Raw genomic sequence first — 14,032 nt, forward strand, 5'->3', positions numbered from 1 at the left:
GGCCCGCCGCCTCACAGCAGGCTTCCCAATCCGCCGAGGCGGTCAGTTTGCACGGACCCTCTCCGTTAGCCTTTGCCGAAACTCAGTTTCCAGCCCTTACCTGACCGAAGTCGGAGGTGGAGTAAGCAGGAGTGTCCGCCGCGCCGCACGGAGTGAGGTTGAGGAGGTCCAACAAATGGCCGTTGAGGGCGCGACCCCAAGGATGACTCTGAGAGCTGCATTTTGAACCTTGTCGAGCTAAGCAAAAACAGTGGAGGTGACCGACGCATAGAGAGAGCTGGAATTATCCATCCTGGAGCGAATGAGATGGGTATAAAGCAGTCTAAGGACTGCTCCTGTCGGCTCCCCAGCCAGTCGCCGAAACCGCCCTCATAAGATTGAGACGCTCCAGAGAAGTCGAGATCAGCCCTTCGATCTGGGCCACCCATTAGAGACTGTCGTCTATAGTAACCCCTAGATATCTGTATGACGTCACCCTCGACAGGATATTGCGTCCTAGCTGAAGTTGAAAAGCGTCCGGAATCTGTTTGATCTTGAATAGAACCATGTATTTTCATTTCAGCGGCTGGAAGTTTAGGCCCCATCTTACGCCATAGGACGAAACATTGTCCAGGGCGACCTGCATGGTCGTATATAGACGCTCAAAGTTCCGACCGCATATCCAGGTGGCAAAATCATCTGCGTGTTCACCTTGGTCGACCGCCCTGGGACATAGCAAGGGAATCCCATTCAGCATGATTCTGAAGAGGAGGGGATTTACCGAGCTGCCCTAAGGGACGCCCTGCTTAACCGTAAAAGGTTGACTCGCACTTGGGAGGTAAGATCATCATGATTTCCCAGGTTCAGGAGGAGAGAGATATCTCTGTATGAATCAGCAGAAGTGGGGGACTTGCCCGCCTTTAAGATCGGATGGAGGATGGCTGGCTTGCCCCTCGACGGCATGATGCTCGCCTCCCACAGGCTGTTGTAGAAACTCAGAAGTGCTGTGCGGAACGCCGTAGTAGTATTTTTGATAATAAGGTTAGAAATGTTGTCCACGCCCAGAGCCGTATTGCGTAACCGGGATATGACCGCATATAGTTCCTCTGCCGAGAATGGGCCATTGGCGGGGGATGTATGTCAGCACCAGCTGAGGATGCCAAACACTCCACAACCTTTTTCTGGTCAGTGAGTATTTCAGACCCATTATGGAGCGTAAGGAGCTTCCTGGGGCGGGGGTGGGAGAGAAACGCGGTCCGCGCGGAACACATCATAAAATCCAAAGTGGACGTTAAAATTTAACTTCACTTTTCTTTAATAGATGGCATCGCCATGGATGAATATCCTTACAAAATTATTTAATCCATGGCACCGCGGTCTCCACCATAGAAATCTCATAGGTAACTAGAACGCTGCCGCCTACGGCCGAGCTTGTCGCCAGTTCGTTTTGAACCTTCAGCCAATGAGAGGGCGTAGAGTGGTTCCGCCAAGGAGGATAATAATCCTCCTTGGTTCCGCTACTATTGCGGGATTCGAGGGCGCTAGGTGACGTCATTATCTCTGGTGACGTTAAACTCTTGGCAGAATCACTCTTTGAGCTCTGATTGGCTGAGATCTGGCTATCGTCTGCCACGGCGTTTGGTCCATTTGCCAGTTACACGGCAGCATTCTAGTTACCTATGAGATTTCTATGGTCTCCACTCAAGTCATTTTTTTTCGAAGAATAAGATAGATTCATGGCCATCTCTAATAACAGGGGCCTTTTCGAATCATAATACAGATGGCAATGATAGAGCCGACAGTTGCTGTAAGTGTGACCGAGGCTTATGACTGTGATTTTTTAAATCAATTTTAGATTCCGTGATTAATCTGTGATTCCGTGATTCGTATGTGATTCATCGATTCGAATAGGATTCCAAGATTCGAATATTCTAGAGATTCCTGATTAGATTCTTGATATTCGGAATCACGGAATCAAGGTCCGTACGAGATTCCTCGAAGTGACGGACCCCTCGAGTATAGTAGTCTCATTTTTTTGCATTCGTGGTTGTAACTTACGTGTGGGACAAATTCAGGACGAAGTCAATCTGCCAGAATCTGGAATGTCTTCAAAAATATTTGTAAGATATGCAGCAGGGTACGCGACGAATTAAATAAAAAGGATAAACAACACTAATAATGTATTTCCGTTATTGTTATTTAATTTAACAAAAATTGACACGTGTCATCGCTTTCAAATTTACATGGTTTATACTATTGAACGCGGCCTGTCGAATGGCGTAATAATTTCCTGGGTAGCTGTTATAGAAGAATCGTAATAATTAATTAAAACCTACCTCACGTTTCAACTATAAGAAGCGGAAAACGGTTAATCTGTAAACTATTTAAGTTTAATTTATTAAAAATTGACACGTGTCATCGCTTTCAAATTTACATGGTTTGTACTATTCAAAGCGTCCTGTCAAATGGCGTAACAATTTCCGGGGTAACTGTTATAGAAGAATCGTAATAATTAATTTAAACCTACCCGACGTTCCAACTATAAGAAGCGGGAAATTGGTTATTATGTTAACTATTCAATTTCAATTTAATAAAAATTGAAACGTGTCATCGCTTTCAAATTTACAAGTTGGAACGTGAGCTAGGTTTAAATGAATTATTACGATTCTTCTATAACAGCTACCCCGGGAAATTGTTACGCCATTCGACAGGCCGCTTTCAATAGTACAAACCATGTAAATTTGAAAGCGATGACATGTGTCATTTTTTTAGTAAATTAAATTTAAATAACAATAACGGAAATACATTATTAGTATTGTTTATCGTTTTTATTTAATTCGTCGCGCACCCGGCTGCATCTGTTACAAATATTTTTGAAGACATTCCAGATTCTGGCAGAATGACTCTGGTCAAATTCAGTCCGCTCGTCCACTGATTAATCAGGGCGAGATATGTGTAACGGCCACGTCAACGGGGGGATACGTGGGGACACCCGTGGCGGAAGTATTCCGACCACACGTTGGGGGATTGGTGGTCGTCCTCACACGGCCATCCACAAACTCTGCCTCCCAGACGCTTTGGATTACAGGACAGGCTTGGAAATAAGCGGTGGTCACTGGGTCAAAATACCAGTTTATTAATTGCTCAGACCAGTTTTTTTATTCAAAAGATAGGGGTTCACTGGTCCAGTGTCCAGTTTATTAATTCAAAATTATCTACCGTATTATCAAAGATAAAATAACTACGTACCCTATATTCGAAATCAAGCTCCTTTCACCAAAGATAATTTAAACTCGTACCCTAGATTCGAATACTGAGAGCTTTCCCATTGACGGTTTTGTTACGAAGCGTTAACCCTTTTCCGGCACGTGACCTCAGAAAAATCGGGCTCCATCGGTTGCGGTAAGGCGCAAACCATGGAGCGAATTTTTTCTGAGTTCCCGCGGGAAGTGGGTAAACGCTATCGGCAACGCGTGAGAGTGATTTCGAATCTAGGGTACGAGTTTAAATTATCTTTGCTTTCATGTAACGTAGGCTCTTACTGAGTTCCCGGCGGAAGTCGAAAAAAACTGCCTCCATCGAGCTGGCAGGGCTACCGACATCTAGTTAAAACGTAAAGTTTTAGTGAAAATTGCGCCGTGGTTTTTGACTTGCGGTTTTCAAGATACCAGATATTTTTGCATTATATTGTTTTAAAACAATAATGGATCATGCCTGTAGCTCTAAAAATGTTTCTAAACGAAATAAAAATAAAGGTGAGTAATATAATCTTGGGACATCTATTGAAATTCCTGCTATGGAGCCCGATTTTTCCGACTTCCGGTGCGACTCAGTAAAAGCCTCAGGAGGAAACGCGCTATCTAGAAACGCCGTGATTTCGAATCTAGGGTACGTAGTTATATTATCTTTGGTATTATTAACCAACTGGTCTACGTGACCAATTCCATAAAGGCGGCATCAAGAGTTGGGAGCATAGAAATCTTTTAACATAGAATGATTCCGTATAAATAAAAAATGGGCCAATTACATTTTCGGAGGTTTCGTCATTATCAGCCAATCACGATTCAAAGAGTGACTACGGCAACGACCATAGAAATCTCATAGGTAACTAGAATGCTGCCGTGAAACTGGCAAATGGGCCAAACGCCGTGGCAGACGATAGCCAGATCTCAGCCAATCAGAGCTCAAAGAGTGGTTCTGCCAAGAGTTTAATGTCACCAGAGAGAATGACGTCACCTATCTCCCGCTATAGTAGCGGATCCAAGGAGGATTATTATCCTCCTTGGCGGAACCACTCTACGGCCTCTCATTGGCTGAAGGTTCAAGGCGAACTGGCGTCAAGCTCGGCCGTAGGCGGCAGCATTCTAGTTACCTATGAGATTTCTATGGCAACGACTCGTTGTCATCTAGTTTGAGTTACTGAAAATAATAATTCGATTTTAGATTACGTCACCTTAAGAACCCGCATTGGATTGGCCCACGTCAATCAAGTCACGGCCCCCTGCACGCGTTACTTTTTCATAAGGTTTTTGTTTATCTAAGTTTCTAAAAACATAATAATTAATATAATATTACTTACTTTAAATGTGAAATAACCTTTAAATACAAAGGTTAATACTAAGGGCCTTCAGTCACTGCTTCTCCCAAAACTGCCATTGACATTGCATGCTATTTTAAAAGTTGGGGCCTATGTCAGGCCTAGGCTTAAATATTTTCAAAGTGAACCTAAACGAAATCTTATTTATCTTCCTCACAATGGCATTTAATTATTCCTTATTATAAGTAAATATGAAAACAAAACTAAAAGTTAAAAAAAAATTAACACTATTATCATATGTAACATAATTACTCATAAGTATGCCACTAGCTCTATTTCTTCACTAACGGTTTGTTTCACAGATATTGCGTCTTCCGTACCCTACGTAATATTTAACGTAATATTTGATGTCATATTTGACGGCGTCGAATCTCAAATGCCGATTATGCCGTCGCCCAATTAGCTCTACGTCTGATAAACCGACGGCCATTATTTTATTAAACAAACCGGTTTGAACAACCAAGGCTTAGGAGCTAAAATGAACTACAATATAGTGTCAAGTTCTGTTAATGTAATAAATTTGCAAATTAATGAAGTTCTTGGAGACTCACGTTCTAAAATAAATTTGCATTGTCAAATAAAAGAAGCAGGTTTTTTGAAAAAAATAGTTGAAATTCCGGTTGAGCTTTTCTGGCGCATCTACAAGGTTGGAATCTTTGCAGATTCTTTTGAGCCTAGGCCTAACTCTTCTAGGCTTGATATGAGCAATGATAACGCTGGTGGAATATCTAACTTCGACGACTTGTTCCATTTTCGGAAAGCGATCACTTATTGGTCATTTTCCCCAACCTTTATTTTTCCAAACTACTCAAAATTTAACTTCATCCGCACAAACCGAGCGAGTTTATAAATTTTAATAAAGCTACATATTGGGCTGACTACGCAAACAATTCCTTCTCAATTTAGAGGTTTTCGATTGGCTTAAATAAATAGGTTACTAGCCAATACTGTGACTCTCAAAATTACTAGGATGAATAAAAGGGTTAAAATCTAACGTAGTCCACCTTTTTACTGGTTCGTGGTGAAACAAACCGTTAGTGAAGATTTTTGAATGGAATAAAAGTACAGTGGCATACTTATGAGTAATTATGTTACATATGCTATTATTAAATAAAAATTCAAAAACGTTGAAGCAAAACCTATGGGAATTCTGCGAGCTTGGATCGGATGGATCCTGTAAAAATCGTCTGAGCTTCTACTATTTTTAACCGCCATGTTATGGTGCTAGCGGCTTGCCCTAGTCAATGAATGGCCGCTGATTGGCTGAAGCTTAAGCAAATACTATATAATCATTAGTCGTTGCTACAAAATGTCTTGGCGTCAGGTTCTCCCGTAGACTGGAGCATTCTAGGTAGGAGTATAAGATTTCTATGGTTGGGAGTCACTGGCCAAATAGACCAGTTTAGAAGTAAACCTTATTTCCAAGTCTGTTACAGGAGCACGCCACTACTCCCGGCATGGTAGTCTCAGAGAGGGTAAAGTCGCTTCGCTATAGAGAGGCGCCTCTTCCTATTCCTGCAATGTTATAATTTTGTCGTACGTTTTTGAAGCGCGAGCGCCTAGAAGAAGCAGACGACCCGTTATATTAGTCTTAGACGTTCGATGGCGCCACTGAAAAAAATTAATTATAAATAAAAACAAAACAGCTGCAATTACTTTTTCTTCAATTGTTATTTTGAATTCTTTAAAAAAATCGTGGATATCATTAGAAATGTAAGTACAAAAAATTACTAATTACAATATTTCAATAATAAAAACTCCAATATTTTTAATAGTTAAAAATTCACGAGAAAATCGGGAAATTGTAAGGGACGCCAGGTCTTAGATGAACAGGAAGACTTGGTCAGGAACAGAAGAAGTCTAACAAGGAAGTTTAGTGGAATAAATTATAATAATAATATAATTTAAAATAAAATAATTAATTTTTATAAGTTATGTAAATATGAACTAAATGGTAATTCAATACGAATATCTTTGCATGGATAAATAACGTTCAGTGTTGTATTTTTAATAGTTTTCTGTCCAATCTTTTCTGTGTTTTTGTTTATTGGTGATCAAGATCTTGTTTTTACCTCTCCGAGGGGACTTTGTACCCTAGGAGGGGTTATACACCCACCATGTCAGTCTGTCTGTCTGTGGGTCGGGCCTGCGAACGCGTTCGCATTTTCGGGGCAAAGGGTAATCATTGCGTACGCAGTTTCTTGGCTCACTGCGTTTGCAGTTTCTCGAAGGGTTGGCAAAACCAACGTGTGACCGTTAGCGGTAACGGATTGCTTTGCGGTTGGGTTTGAGTTGTGATGGTTGTGGGTGTTAAGTTTGTTGTGAATGTTGAGTTCGTGTTGTGAATGTTGTGGGTGTGGAGTTGGTTGTGTTACGAAGGTTGTAGATGTTGGGTCTGTTGTGTTTGTATGGGCGTTTTCTCTCCAAATTCTTCTTAATGACTTTAGGAAGGACCGAGTGCTGAGTGTTACGCAACTTCTCAACGTCCAATGGCAGGGTTTCCACCAGTTGTACACGATATTCGTCTTAGTATCAATTGGCGATTTTTGGCGCCGGCCGGGAATCGAACCCGGGTCTGCCTCGTGCAAGAGATGTACTCTAACCACTCAGCCACCAACGCTTGTTAATTTACGGTGTTTTTTTAAAAAACAGCTTTGGCGAATGTCCTTTACAAAGTTATAACGTTAGGTACTATAATTTATTCGACATCATTTTAAATATTTATAAATTAAATTAATCTTATATTTAATTAAATATTTATAAATTATATTAATTTTATATTTAATTAAATATTTATAAATTATATTAATCTTATATTTAATTAAATATTTATAAATTATATTAATCTTATATTTAATTAAATATTTATAGATTATATTAATCTTATATTTAATTAAATATTTTAGTATTTTAATGTAAAATTTGATCGTGATCAGGAATTGAACTCGGGTCGCATTGAAACAATGCGGATAGTTCACCGCCGAGCCATTGACTTCCTTAGGGAAAATATTAAAGTAAAGGAACAATTATGATAAGGCGGGTTTTTTTACTAAATGGATTAATACAATATCTGTATATATTGTTTATTGACATTTGTTTGTTTATTCTTTGGTACGGTTTTTTGTTTTGTTTTAAATTTTTGTTAAATTCTTAACAAAATTTCGTTAAAACACAAAAAGTTGTTCATTGTTAAATTTTAATATCGCTTAGAAAAAGGATGATTATTCCAAACTACCGCGGAAACTATATCAAAGTAATAATATAGCGCCACCGTGTGGAGAACTATCAATCAAACCGGGTAAAAAATATAATCTCTTCAATTTTTCGAACTTTAGTCAAATCTCGACGGGTAAAAAAAACACAAAATAACATTATATAAGGCCGTTGCCGTCAATATAGAAGATTTAGTCTTTCTTAGTTCTTGGCTGTCAGACGAACTACTTCAGGGCGGGGTCCTGGTGTCGGTCAAAAGTTATGAGGTAACTTTGCGGTTTTAATTAGTTTGTTTGGTCTTCGGTCAAGAAAAGAGATAAATTGTGTTTCGCGTTTGGAACGTGAGTGAATGGACTTCAGTGTAAGAACAGTGCGTGTTTAAGACTGAAAGTGTTAAAGTAATTGTGGCTAACTCAAGTCAGCTGTAAGATAAAATTGATTGTTATTATTTTTTGAATTGGAATAACCTAATTATACCCTTGAAATTATCAATTCAACCTGTGAGGGTAATTAAGTAGATTGGAAGTAATTAGTAGCGAACAGCTCTCAGCTGTTAATTAAGACAGAGTTTATAGTTAGGTAGTTTGAATTTAGTTAAAATTACTCAGTATAATTTATGATATTTACTTAAGTGTAAGTGTGTTTTGGTTTATTTTTCAATCACGATGAACTAAGACAAATCTAGTCTTAGACACTTGAGTACCAGTTCTGTAAAATTACGTAGAAGGGATATATATTGTTGGGTTATTGATGAAAGTTAAATCTTGAACGTTCCATAGACTGTTCTGAATAAAAATAGACATTTATAATTTTGCATAATTCTGGTTGCCATTTTATTTTCTAATCACTCGCCCACAACATTACAGTTCTGGCAATCCCGAATCAAATAAATTTTCGATATAACGGCGACGGGAAATTATTATCGTAAACTTATCGCGCGGCCTTAGGGAATATTCTTTTAACAAAATTTCGATAAACTATCGTTTAATTAAAATCGGCCCTATTCCGTTAAAATTATAAACCAAAAAGCGAACGGTCGTTACAATACCCTCTGTAGATATTTCTTTCATTAAAATTTGCTTCGTATTATATTCAACTGATAAACTTGTACGGTAAAACGGGTTTAATTCAATTGTGCATTGTTATAGTACGTCTAACTCACTGTTGTAACTACTTAACTTATGATATTCCGAATAAATTAACTTGTACGGTAAAACGGGTTTAATTCAATTGTGCATTGTTATAGTACGTCTAACTCACTGTTGTAACTACTTAACTTATGATATTCCGAATAAATTAAAATTGGTCGTTTCGTCTCAATTATTTTAATTATAATTAAAATTTTATACCGGGCGGGATAGAACTGGGATAACATTTTTAACAAATAACTCTAAATTGCGGAGATATATCTTTAAGGGTTATCTCGATAAATTAATACCACTAGGGACAATTCTTCCGAGGAGAGGTATATTTTGGCTTGCCAACTTGTTTCGACTGCTTCCATTACGAATGTTTGTCGTACGATTAAGATAAGTTATTTATTTTATTCTTTTATACTTGCACTTTACTTGGATGAAATTCTAGAGTAAAATTTGATTTCTATCGTTTTTCCCCCGAGATATTTCTCCTAAGCCTTGGCATATATTGCATGAAATAGAATTATTAAAGCCACTATAAAACCCTTTTCGTTTTATTCAAAATCGCACATTAAGTTTTTTTTTAAACTAAGCTGTTTTGGGCTTAAGATCTTTGCAATATTTAAATCTTAAGATATTTTGCAGAAAAGTTAAAGTATGCTATGTAACAAAATTATTAAATTTATTTCAGTTTCTAAGTGATGATGATGTTAGGATGAAATGGGCAAAAGCTGTTTAAAAACAGTCTTATGATACAAAGAACTACGAAATAGTTTGTTTGATACATTTTGAAGAAAACTCGTGTTTGAGATCATTTGGTGTTGGAAAGATACCCATTCTGAAACACTATGCTACGCTACCGATATTTCCCTGGTCAACTGAAAATACTGAAACTGAGCAACATTCAGACCACGCTTATTCTCTGGCAGCCGAACACTACAGCAAAGCTTTGAAAGATTGAACATTCTTATGTGTATACTAGCATGACCGATAAGTATATTTTACAAACAGGCAGTAGTTATGATCAGGAAACATTTTCTATCAAGGACTTGGAAAATCTCATCCCACAAGCTGGAGAACCAATTATTGATTCCCAATATGCCATTAAGTAGTATTGGATCTGACTATAGTACTATATCACTAGCAATTTAAAGGGATCCATCACTCACAACAGGGGGAAGCATAGGGGTAACATAAAATCCAGACTTGCAGTGTGCTTGAAAACCAGTTTTTGTGTGACCCCTATGCCTTCCCCTGTTGTGACTTGTGAGTGAGGGATCCCTTTAAAGTACCAATTTGTTTTTCAAACTGAGGCAAAAAGGGGAAATTGACTTAAAATAAATTTCTATGCAGCGATAAACCAATTACATTTTATACTGGATTTCCATCCTATGAACAATTTGGTGCTTTCTACCAATTTTTGTTGCCCGAGGCAGCCTCCGTATCATACATTGGCCAGGAGGGTAAAACTAAAGAAGTGCTTGATGAGATAGCGAATGTTAAACGTGGTCCAACAAGATAATTAACTCCTATGGAGGAATTTTTCATTGTAATAGTGCACCTCTGTAAAGTTATTATTAAAGTAAATATACATTTGGAAAACTAAATATTTTATTTTGCTTCATTTTGTACATAGTATCACAATATTTCAAAAAAGAAAAACAATCTAAACTTAAATTCTGATTTCTCAAATTTTTTTAAATATCTCTCTACCACATTAGCTTTTTAATAAAATATGTATTGTGCAAAACACCAGTTGTTGTATTAGTACGGGTAAAAGAGGCCCAAAAAGAGCTCTCCAGCGGCAAAATTCGTCCCAACTTGCAATGTGGCCTAAAAATTCTATTTTGATGTCTACTTTGAGGATCCAATGAGTCCGCAGCGATGCGGGGTGGACAACACAGTTTTTGGGGGGGCAGGAGGGGGCAGTTACCCCCTAAATTTGCTTTCACCGAATTGAGCCGTGTTTGGTGTTGTTTCCGATGGTACATTTCACCCTGAGTAGAATGCGACCAACCGCATGCCCGTAAGAGGAACCGTTTCCGAGTTATGGCTGAATTTGTACTGAATCGCGTGGTTTTTTCTCTAATAGGAAAAAAAAATCCCCAAATGTTAAATTTAGCAATCCGGTCAAGTTGGGTATCGTTTCTGTAGTATGTTTTAACGTTGAGTCGAATGAGACACGCCGCGGATCGCTGGGACTAATAGTTTCGGAGGTATGACCAAAAGTACACTAAACAAAGGTTTTTTTTCGGAATTTAACTAAATGTTGAAAAGGTATATCAACCATTTGGCCACGACTAACCATACATTTGTGTCGTACGTATTATTGTGTGCCGAATCGAATGAGACCAACCGAAATTCCGTAGGATGAATAGTTTACGAGCTATAACGAAATATGTGCGAACCATAAATGGTGTTTTTTTCAAAACGTTCGAAAATATTCATTTAAACCACCACCCGTGTCTACAAATTTATCTCCGGCGACCACAATGTATTCATCTTACATGCTACTAAGTGCTGAATCGAATGACACCAACCGCAGTGCCGTGGAATGAATAGATAACGAGTGATGACGGAATTTACATTAGATAATTGACATTTAATCCTCAAACAGGTTCTGAAAATGTTTTTATCTTTTTTTTAATTTATTTATAATTTATTTTTAAACATCATTGTATTCGATTAATGTTTACTACCAAAAGCATGTGTGACGTTGCAAGACGTCATATTGATATTCTTTAGTCGCGCCATCTTCGTTTTAAACGTTTCTACTTTTATTGCCCCAAAAAATGCCATAGAAATTTCAGATATATTATTATTATATTTCATTCATTCTATTTAGTTGTATTGTCTGATGCAAATTTTAACTAAGTAAAAATGTGTTCAATTGTACCTGTTTTTAAACATATCTTCATCATTTCTTGTAGCAAACACACAACAATGATGTTAAAATTTAACTTAAAAAAAAAGAAAAAAAAACATTTTCAGAACCTGTTTGAGGATTTAATGTCAACTATCTAATGTAAATTCCGTCATCACTCGTTATCTATTCATTCCACGGCGCTGTGGTTGGTCTCATTCGATTCAGCACTTAGTAGCATGTAAGATGAATACATTAGGTGGTTTTTTTCGCCTGTTCTGGGTTTTTTGAGCAGGTTAAAAAGTGTAGCCATATGACGTCATTTTACTACAATTCTGTCTTGACGAAAAAAACGAGTTGGAGTAGAAAGAGAGTTTTTAAAGGTTAAAGGTTATTAATAAAAAGTTTCCCATCATATTTTCGTGAAACGAAATTTAAGCAGACGACAAAACTAGATTACTCCCTCTACACCTCCTTTTGAGGAGGAGTAAAAAGTGTAACCCTAATACTCCGGAACAAGCGAACAAAATTCGGGACAGGGTAAATCTTACCCCGAGAACAGGCGAATAAAACGTTTTAGGGTAAAAAGTTTACACTTTTTGTCCCCGGACAAGCGAAAAAAACCACCTATAGTGGTCGCCGGTGAGAAATTTGTAGACACGGGTGGTGGTTTAAATGAATATTTTCGAACTTTTTGAAAAAAAACACCATTTATGGTTCGCACATATTTCGTTATAGCTCGGAAACTATTTGTCCTACGGAATTGCGGTTGGTCTCATTCGATTCGGCACAACATAATACGTACGATCCGAAAGTATGGTTGGTCCTGGCCAAATGGTTGATATACCTTTTCAACATTTAGTGAGATTCCGAAAAACAACCTTTGTTTAGTGTACTTTTGGTCACACCTCCGAAACTATTAGTCCCAGCGATCCGCGGCGTGTCTCATTCGACTCAACGTAAAAACATACTACAGAAACGAAACCCAACTTGACCGGATCGCTAAATTTAACATTTGGGGATTTTTTTTCATATTCGAGAAAAAACCACGCGATTCAGTACAAATTCGGCCTTAACTCGGAAACGGTTCCTCTTACGGGCATGCGGTTGGTCGCATTCGACTCAGGGTGAAATGTACCATCGGGAACAACACCAAACACGGCTCAATTCGGTGAAAGCAAATTTAAGGGGTAACTGCCCCCTCCTGCCCCCCAAAAACTGTGTTGTCCACCCCGCATCGCTGCGGACTCATTGGATCCTCAAAGTAGACATCAAAATAGAATTTTTAGGCCACATTGCAAGTTGGGACGAATTTTGCCGCTGGAGAGCTCTTTTTGGGCCTCTTTTACCCGTACTATATGGCTACATTATCACGCTTCTGCCCATTTCATTCTAACATCTTCATCAGTTGGAAACTGAAAGAAATAATGATGAAGACATCCTACCACACAGCATACTTTAACCATTCTGCAATATTGCAAAATACCTTAGACTTAAATATTAAAAGATCTTAAGCCAAAAACAGTTAAGTTTAAAAAAAATCTAAGTTTGCAATTTTTAATAAGACAAAAATGGTTTTGTAGTCCTATTATAAATCCAAGCTTAAATAACCCTATAGTTCATGCAATATTTGCCTAGGCTTAAGGAAAATACCCTAGAATCTTATTCCAAGTAAAGTGCAAGTATAAAAGAATAAAATAAATAACTTATCTTTATCGTACGACAAAAATTTGTAATGGAAACAGTCGAAAAAACTGTCAAAACAAACGTCGAGTGTAACTACGCCGCCATTTTAAAAATCTACGATCAGAGCCCTCTGAACCTATTAGGCCCGCACAAAAACTGCATTGTCCCCCGATGAGCTTCCCCCTTTTCACCGCTTGGCGTAAATAGGAATATGGTCGATTTATACTCGCAGACTGAGAAATAAGGATTTTATTTAAACTGGACCTGTGGCCAGTAGAGCCTAGGTAGTTTAATTTAAAATCTGGCCACTGGCCACTTACCATTTTTAACCTTCAAAATCAGGCTTTCATAATTTATGGTCAAATTATCTATTCTTAACAATATGTGCTAGGGCATAGGCTTAGTAGGTTAGTTATTATGGGTATTTCAAAATTTTGGAGGGTTAAATAAAGAACTATAATTATGCTTAAGCAATATGTAGAAACATCTTTATTGAACAATGTTAAATTAAAAAATCACTTCTATCACAAATGGATCACATTGTAATGAGGCCGATTC

The sequence above is a fragment of the Leiobunum rupestre genome, chromosome 5, assembly GCF_980474605.1.
Source record: "Leiobunum rupestre chromosome 5, qqLeiRupe1.1.hap1, whole genome shotgun sequence".
Classification (NCBI taxonomy): Eukaryota; Metazoa; Arthropoda; class Arachnida; order Opiliones; family Sclerosomatidae; genus Leiobunum; species Leiobunum rupestre.